This window comes from Harpia harpyja, chromosome 6 (genome assembly GCF_026419915.1).
Source record: "Harpia harpyja isolate bHarHar1 chromosome 6, bHarHar1 primary haplotype, whole genome shotgun sequence".
Taxonomy (NCBI): Eukaryota; Metazoa; Chordata; class Aves; order Accipitriformes; family Accipitridae; genus Harpia; species Harpia harpyja.
In genome coordinates, this window is record NC_068945.1 from 584589 (window position 1) to 594145 (window position 9557).

Sequence of the window (9557 nt, forward strand, 5' to 3'; positions counted from 1 at the left end):
CTGAAACTGTCTCCTGGCTTCTCTGTATTGTCACAGGGCCTTCAGATCCCTACATCAGAAACCACTGCCCATCTTTGGATCCCTCTTTCAAAACACAAAATAAGGACAGGTTTCTCCATTCTGTATATCACAAACCAAGACCTGATCCTCAGTTCTGTCCATGTAAGCTGTGCTTGCCACTTGGAAGGATATACAGCATTTGACACACAAATGGCATGCCTTCATGGTGGTGCACAACAAACTCTGGGAACAGCATTAGAGACCTTATCTATCATCTTCTAGAATTTCAGGTCACCCTCGATATGAGACATATATGCCAAAAACCCTAGGACAAGGAAATAGGAATGCTCCTTATGAACATTCCTGGAGCTCTGTCTACAGACATTGTGTGGAACTGATGCCCTGATGATAGCTTTTTCTGATTATGAGAGTTTTTTCTCCTGATACACAACCTGTCCTTCCCCAAAACCAAACACAATACTAAAATCCCAGTGCTGTCATCAGTTCCTATTAAGAAGCCTCAGTCTCCCAGGCTGTTGAACCAGCAGTTGTGCTGCCTTTCAACATCAACCACTCATCCCTACAGAGAGCCTGGCTCATTTTTCATGGCACTGTAGCATAGCAAAATGGAGGGACAGTGGGAAGGGAATTGATACAAGGCAGCTCTGGAGGCAGATGCAGACAATAAGGACAAGAACTGCCTAGGTAATGAGAGTTTCAAGGCTGCTTCCCAATCCTGCTCCCCTGCCAAGTCCTCACTTCTACCTCCTCTGGTAGATGGTGCTGGCTAACCCAACTGTCACCAATCCAGGATGCAAAGGCCACGCTGGCTGTGACCTGCTCAGCTCTGCCAGTAGAATCACCTGGTGATGGATATGCAATCCCCCCTCCACCCTACCCTTACTTCCTCTCTTCCTCCTGCAAAAGGGAGGGATGGAGAGGAAAAGATTATTAACAAGGCAGCAACAAAAAGACAAGTCATTCTAGCTACATTCTCAGCATTAGCATCAGCATTTCTGCTCTTGCCTCCCCTTAAAGTGAAGGACAGCAGAACCAGCACCTCCTTGGCCCACCACTGGCGCCCCAAAGGTCAATGCGCAAAAGCACGTGAAGAAGCAGCGAGGAGGATTGTGGCATTTAGGGTAAGAGGAAACGGCCTCAAGTTGTGCCAGGGCAGGTTTAGATTGGATATTAGGAAAAATTTATTCACTAAAAGGGTTGTCAAGCATTGGAACAGGCTGTCCAGGGAAGTGGTTGAGTCACCATCCTTGGAGGTACTTAAAAGATGCGTAGATGTGGCACTTAGGGACATGGTTTAGTGGTGGATGTGGCAGTGTTAGATTTATGGTTGGACCCAATAATCTTAAAGGTCTTTTCCAACCTAAATGATTCTATGATTCCTCCTGCCTCCCTCTGCTTCATCTCCAAATCCAAATCCCCATGCTCCAGAACAGAGAGCTTCAGGAAACAGCAAAAGCTTTAATCAAACAGCTGTAACCAAACAGACAGGGAACAGGACAGAGAACCCAGCTGGCACAATCCCATGTGTCATTCACCCCTGGTAACTGCGCCTGGGTCACATACTAAACTCTCCATGTAGCCAGAAAATGACTTGTCAGCTGCACTGGGAGGTTTCCAAATGCAACAGCACAGAGCCACTGCTCTCCACTAGGCACTGGGGTTTGGGGGACAGAGGAGAGGCAGCCGAGATACAAATCATCAGCTCTGGATTCCCAGAACATTTTCTTCTCCTGCAGAGAAATGCCAGCATGTGCTGTGAGTGTTACAGGCAGCAAAAAAACCCCACTCTGCTTTTTACATACCCATTTCCCCCTCCCTCCATGCCACAGCTGGTTGAATCCTGTAAATCATTTTTAGCTTGGTAAGTTGTAGAAGAGAAAGCAGGTACAGGCTTGAGGGGACAGAGCCTTTGCTGTAGAGAAGGCAGGAAAGCGCAGCTCTAATCTAACAGTGAGCAAGCTTCAAGGTTACATGCATATTTTTAGTAAGAGGAGGAACTTCTGCTACAATTGCACTTCTATGTATTTAGAAATACATTTCTGCTTCTGTAGCGGATAAGAGGACATTTTAGATGCTGCATTAGCCAGTCCGCTTATTTCACAAAACAAACACAGGAAATCTGGCGCTCTACCTTCCTCTGAAATTGCAAGTGCCATTGCACAGAAACTGCAAATACTACTCACCTGTCCCCGCTTTCAAGACACCACAGAGGTCACTGCTCAGCTGGACAAGATTTTCAAGAGGATAGTGTCTCTGAGAGCGCCTATAACTCTATGGTCTGGCACTTCCTTTTTCTGAAAAGAAATTGTGAAAGATGGAGTCTGAACACATGGAGAAAACAAGCAGATCAAGGAGGATGTGACGACATACGTTCAACTAACAGTGGCCGATATAAGGGTCATGCAGCTGTGCTGTGAAGAACCCATCTAATTAGAAATGAATCAGAAAAAAAAAGAAAAAACAAAAGAAGGAGGAAATTGAAACTCCATTATTGCTACACATTAAGCTTTATACTGTGGCAGGAAACTGGTTGCTGTTTTGTTTTCTACTCCTTTGCTAAGAATTCCCAGTGCTCACACGGCTTGGGTGGCTGCCACGAGAACTGAGCTGAGAGTTTCATAGACCTGCCTCTTCCCACCCCAAGACTTCTGTTCTGAATGCTCCTTTGAACATACACTCTTTCAACCAATTAATTTACTCATTTGTTTGGGAGTACTCCCTCTTATGCCAGATACTTCATTGAATGACTTTGCCAAATTGAAGTGTCCCTCATTTTATGATAGAGTTCCCCCTTGTCCCTGTGCTTGATGGCAGTTGACCTTCCCTTACAGAAGGCATGTTAACACGTTCATAAAATACCGCCTTTATCCATACAACCACTAAGTTTAGGGTTTAGTGCAGTTTCTACGCAGTTGCCTACAACAAATGTCAGGCCTATTGCTCTGTAGCTTCCCCGACCCCTCTCCCCTCCCCAAATCCTTCCAAGCACCGCAGTACTACGGACAGACTCATAAGATGCCAACACTGGGGAAGCTCTTTGGAAAGCACCTGAAGCTATTCCCAGCCCTTTCATCGATGTTGCTCTCCAGGCCTCAGATCAGGTCCCATCTAGTCACAGAACCACAGGAGGGTTGGGGTTGGAAGGCACCTCCGGAGATCATTTGTCCAACTCCACTGCTCAAAGCAGAGTCATCTACAGCAGGTTGCTCAGGACCATGTCCTCTTGGCTTTTGACCTTGTCCAAGGACAGACTCCACAACCTCTCTGGGCAACCTGTTCCAGTGTTTCACCACCATTTCTTTCATTCTAATTTCCCGTATTTCAATTTGTGCCCATCGTGTCTCATCCCATCACTGGATTCTACAGAGAAGAGTCTGGCTTGTGTTCTTTACCCCACCCGTCTTCAATCAGGTTATTTATACACTTTGACAAGACACCTCCCAAACCTGCTCTTCTCCAAGAAAAATGATCAGAGCTCCCTCAACCTCTCTTTGTACAGCATGCGCTGAGTCCCCTTCTCATCTTAGCTGCCTTTTGCTGGACTTGCTCCCATATGTCCACGTCTCGCTTTTACTGGGGAGCCCAGAACCAGCACTCCAGATGTGTCTCACCAGTGCTGAACAGCGGGGAAGGATTGCTTCCCTTGGCCTTGCACACAGTGCTCTACGTAACACAGCCCAGCAGGCTGTTGGCCACCTTTGCCACAAGGGCACACTGCTGGCTCCTGGTCAGCTTGTTGTCCACGGGACCATCAGGTCCTTTTCTCCCAAGATGCTTTCCAGCTGGTCAGCCCATGTACTTTTCTCCTCTCCTCAAGTCTGTCACTGCATCAGCTTTGCCCAGGTTTGCTAGAAGCCACGGTCAGCTTTATCTCACCTAACTTTAAAAGTCCGTGGTATGGGCACCTGTGTTCCCATTACAGGCAGCGATGTCTGCAATCACTTATCTGCTTGTGTAATCTGCAGTAGGGTTAGATGAATGACCCCACATAATCCACTGACTAGATCCCCAGTGACAATAATAAGATGTCACTGGGGACACTGGTCCTGCTGATGTGGACATGTCTGCCCCTGTTCTTCCACAATGTGTTCAATACTCCAGTGAAAGGAACATAATGCTTTTCCTTCCCATACCAATGCAGAAACGGGCAGATGCTGAGACCCTCCGAGAGTGCGACAAGGACTGGTTAGACACTCACATGCCACAAGAACTTCTTCAACAGAGCAAGAAACGTGCTCATGCATATTTTCTGACAATACATGATTTGCAAAATACTGCATATAAGTTTCACAACCTTGCTTGCTAAATTTAAAAGCCTAGCTAAGCAGTGCATGCAAAGAAAACAAAACAAAACAAAAAACCCGGTCCAAACAAAAATTGTAAAACGTACAGAGACACCTTACTGCATAAGGTAAAGGCTGACCATTTAAATGACAGCAAGTCTCCCTTGTTCCAAGCACAAAAAGGATAAAATGTAGTACAAAGCTGTGCGAGGACTTCAACCAATCTGATGCTGCTGGACAAACACATGCTCACATCTACTCTTGGTGCCCCTAAGGGGTACCGGTGCACCCTGCACTGAGCAAAGGGGTTTCCTGACCTACGTGACTGTAAATGTGCTTCACTGATATTTTCCTTGGTAGCAAAACCACAGACAGCAAAACATGGCAACAACCAAAACCGGATAATTCGATGACTGGGTGATGGTACAACATTAATTGTACATGAAGGCAACTGACATGAAGCCAAACAAGCATCACCAGTTCCTGCAATCCTCTACTTTTCAAATTGTAACAGCAGATACTCAGAAGTACCTGAAACCTGGCAAATCATTCCTAATAGGAAAAATGTACACTGTTGAGTGATATTGTTATAGAACATCATCAGATCTTCATGACAGTTCAAGTAGTGATAATAAATGGCAAGAAATAAGCTGTACAAATTCTTTAAGGGCATGCATTTAATGACATCAGAGGATGAAACGTTACTTTCTCAGTTTACACGGAAAGCAATTAGAATTGCTTTTACATAATTACATTAGAACTGTATAATTCTCAGATTATGACTTCTTCTCAAACCTCCAGGCCTACACCTTAGTATAACCACTACAAACAACTGTCTTAGCCAGAGGCAATCGGATGTTTACAGGAAAACTGTGGCTGTGTATATTGCAGATGTTGTTTGCAAAGTAGAATATAAACTAAGGATGCGAATAAGGACTTTCTTTTCTTTTGTTTTCCTTCTGTGATTTAATTGATACAGCTTATGCGTAGGCAATTAGTGGGTTTAACCTATGAAGCTGGACACACCTGCAAATAAGCAGAAAATTATAGGAAAGAAGGTGCAAAGGGATCATCTAGCTATTAGCAAATACACGTGCTGAGCAAAAGGGGAGAAGAGGGAGAACAGAGAGCAATAGAAACAGAGGCACAGACTAAGGATTCCGTTTTGCCTAAAATGTTGCAAGAATAGAACTGCAAAAGAGAAGCCAAATGATCCCTGATACCCAGGCACTCACTGATCACCTGCCCAAAAGGACCGGGAAGGGTGATCACCTGGGTGCCTGTGACTTTGGTCGCCGGAGCTCATGCTTGCTGTTAAGTACACTCTTTGTCTTGACAACCAGGCTGCGCTCTCCTAAGCTGGCCTGCCTGTGGAGTGCAGGGAACCAACAAACCCAGCTCCTAGGCTGTGGAGAGGAGAGAAGCTGAACTGTTGAGCAGGCAGCGGCTGAGGCTGTAGAAAACAGGAATAAGAGTCAATTTAGAATTTTAATATTTGATCAATTCACAATACTCCCAAACGAGAGGACCCCTAGGAAAATGGGAATTGTGACTGAGTGTTCCCACAGTGTAGAAAGAGGAATTACAATCACTAACAGCATTCAGCTGACATAACCCCACGTAGAGGGAGAAACTTCTCCTTCCAGTCTCGTGAGCTCTTTGAACCAGTCTTAAAAGGAAAATAACGAGTGCCTGTGAGCCTACCTGCACATACTGCACATCCCTAGGGTTGCTGGGAAGAAGACCCAAACCTAGTGGCCCTGTGTTCAGAGGAGATGAGGTGGATTCTCTGTCCTCAATGCCTTCCCACCGCCCTCCCTTTTTGTGCATTGTGTTGGCTTCTTGGTCCTCACATTTGCACAATCTCACCCAGCAGTGACAGAAAACACAAGGTGGCTCTCACACTCATCCCTGAAGAAGGGAACCTGTAAGAGAAACATAACCTACATCTACCTCTATTATTAACTAAAACAGATCGAGAATGTAATTCTTTGATGTCCCTCAGAACATGCTTAAGTACAGATTTACAACAGAGACTGGTTAGAGATGGTTTTTTACCTTAAACCGAGCAAGATGCCTTGGATGGTCCCTTTCATAGCCATTTTAAAGCAACAGCTGTGCCCTCTCATGGTCAATTCCACTATCATTCCTGCAGTTCTATGCATTAAAAATAGCCTTCTGGGTTTAAGGCAGGCACTGCTGGGGAAGCAAAGGAGAGAGTTGCAGCTTTTAGCATGGGACCCAGTGCTAGAGGCATCGAGACTGGGGCTGGGCTGGAGAATCTTGTACAGTTGAGATTGGCCAGAATGTGTCATGAACATCCAAATCTAGCTTCACAGGCTAAATGAAAGTACTCTGTGGTATACCTTCCCTTCTTTCTTTGTCTTATCATTGCTTGTCTTTGTTGCATAATTTTAGTGCAACTTCAACTACCTTATGCCATTAAACTATTCAAAAGCTACGTTTATGGTACATCAAGTAGAAACACGGCAACATAGCCCTGATCAGCCGTGGAAGAATTGATTGCACCAGTCCCAGTTGTCTTTAGAAGAATGAACCAAGTACTCTTGAGTTTAGTGATGTCCCTTCAAGTAAGCGTGTGGACCTATGAACAGAAAAACAGTGGAGGGGGTGTGTAAATTTGCTACAAATTCAATAACAAAAACAGAGAGGAAAAAGGTCCAGCAAAGTGCTGTTGCATACCCAGGTAGCTGCTAGGGGTCTTGAACGATATCACTGACCACAAGCAGCCTAAGAGCATTTTGGGGACCCACCAGAAAACAGCTGAAGATCTCCATTTTCCCCAGATTTACATTACCAACAAGAGTAGAAGAGGTAAGTTTAACAATACCAACATTCAGTGGGTGACTAATCGGTCTGTTAGGCACAGAAGAGCAGAGCGGTGCCAAACACGGATGAATCCACCTGCTAATTCCCCTAGTATTTAGGGGAAATTAGTATTTAGCATTTTAGCAACAGCTTTAGAGCTCCTCCTTCTGACCCCAGAGAGAATGGCAGACCAAGCACGAGCGAATATTTGAGGCGAGATGAGAATATTGTAATTGTAATGGGTATATTAGACCAAGCCATAAGATACTGCAGCTATAGACAGAGGAGGCTTAAGGCATCTGCCTCTTAACTGCATCCTTTGTACTTAATCACAACTTCACCTTTCCAGAGTGAATCCTGCAATACCCAATTTCACTTACATGTTTTTTAGAACTAAGTTTTCTCCGGAAAAAAAAGGAAAGAACAGTGAAAATACCCACTCGTATTGGGTATGTAGTGCTGGATAGACACTCCGTGGGGTAAGACGAATTAAAAGCAAGCCACAGCAAAGAGTCAGAGGATGATATCAGCAAGTTTCTGCAAAAAATAAACAGATTGTGGGGAGAAATGATATGGCAGTTTTTATAGCTGTTCATTCCCAAATCACTGTGCAGAAAGCAGCCATAGGTGTGATGGCATCTCGCTGAAGTTTGGCATCTCGCTGAAGTTATCCAGAAAAAATTATACAGACTGTCTGTTATTTGCAACAGAGAGAACCAATGAGGTAAGTAAGTAATGGCCACAAACAGAAAATCACATAGCCAGTCATGGTGACATCATTAAGCTTCAATTCAGCTTCATCCTCCCTAAATACAATAAGCAGTAGTCTAACATTAGTGGAAAATGGTCAGTAATGCTATTACATTTAGACAGAATAGGAAATTTATTGAATGAATTAAGATAGAGCTGTAACAGGTTCCAAAAAACCAGGCATGCTCAATTTCAGTTAAGTGAGCTTGCTCAGTAGCTTCATCAATTGTAAAAAAAACGCTAGCAGGAGCTGTTATTTTCTCAGACAGTAACCCTCTGACAGGATTAGTTTGCACCCAGTGATGGTGCTATTTGAGAACGGTGGCATATGACTTCATAACAGAGAAGCGTTCTTCTAACGTTACCAGTGCTGTTAGCTACAGCCACAATGTAAGCTGCTTGCTGGGCAAGCTCAGAGAGAGTGCAGCGGTGCTCCAGAACAGCGCACGCAAGCACTAACCCCTGAGCCAACTGGGGAGCCCAGAAGCGGACACAGCACCCCAGACGCGTTTCACCAGCACCGAGCAGAGGGGAAGGATTGCTTCCCTTGACCTTGCAGGTAATGCATTACATCACACAGCCCAGCAGGCTGTTGACCTTCTTTGCCAAAAGCGCACACTGCTGGCTCCTGGTCAACTCCTTGTCCACAGGTGCATGGAGTTATCCCTCACCAGCTGCATCTCTCTTTGTTGAACTTCATGAGATTCCCGTTGGCTCGTTTCTCCACCTTGCTGAGGTCGCTCTGAAAGGCAGCTCAACCACCTTGTGTATCAACCATTCCTCCCAGTTTTGCATCATCTGCAAACTTGTCGAGGTTGCCTCCATCCCACCATCATCAAGGTCATTAATAAAGACATTAAACAGTACCGGCCCCAGAGCAGATCCTTGGAGTATACCACTAGTTACTGCTCTCCACCTGGACTTTGTGTCACTCATCACAATCCTTCAAGTCCAGACGTTCAGCCAGTTTTCAGTCCACCTCACTGCGTTTATGCAGTCCACGTTTCATCAGTACATCTACAAGGCTGTTATGGAGACTGTGTCAAAAGCCTTACTAAAGTTGCAATAAACAATATCCGATGCTCTTCTCCTGTCCACTGAGCTGGTCATTTCATCATAGAAGGCTATCAGTTTGGCCAAGTATGATTCCCCCTTTGTAAACCCATGCCGGTTACTCCTAATCACCTTTTTGTCCTTAATACATTTGTAGATGACTTCCAGGAGGATTTGCTCCATCACCTTCCCAGTGTTCAATGTTACACTGACTGGCCTATAGTTCCCTGGATTCTCTTCCTTGCATGTCTTGAAGATAAGCAAGATAGGAGTGACTTTTGCTTCCCTCCACTTCCCCCGATCTCTATGACCTTTCAAGCATGACAAAGAGAGGTCTCACAATGACATCAGCCAGCTCCCACAGTGCTCATGGATGCATCCCATCGCCTCCCATTATCTGTCTGTTCATTCACTCCTGATGTGTATTCCATGGACATGTGATGCACAAGAGACTGTGGCATGCATCCCCCACAAGGAGGGATTACAGTGTAGAGAAACATCCCCAAGTTCCTCATACCTGTAGCCAGATGCAGAAATTAATTTTGGTTTGCTTCAAACTGACCTCTGAACTCCCTTTCAATCTCTCATCTCCTCCTGACCTTGCGCCTCTCTAGCAGGCTT

At 45.1% G+C, this 9557-nt stretch overlaps 1 protein-coding gene across 8 annotated transcripts in view; it reads right to left on the bottom strand.

The window, feature by feature from the left end:
- The window catches only part of LOC128142760 (lactosylceramide 4-alpha-galactosyltransferase-like), a 30237-nt gene that overhangs the window by 1456 nt on the left and 19224 nt on the right, over positions 1-9557 (bottom strand). For 4 of the 8 annotated variants that reach the window (XM_052789158.1, XM_052789152.1, XM_052789157.1 and 1 more), the window contains one exon: positions 2205-2315. The gene's annotated coding sequence lies outside the window, so the exon portion shown is untranslated. Of the gene's footprint in view, positions 1-2204; positions 3229-5576; positions 5758-6008; positions 7420-9557 lie in introns of those variants that run through there. The other 4 variants (XM_052789155.1, XM_052789154.1, XM_052789151.1 and 1 more) reach the window with 4 other exon arrangements.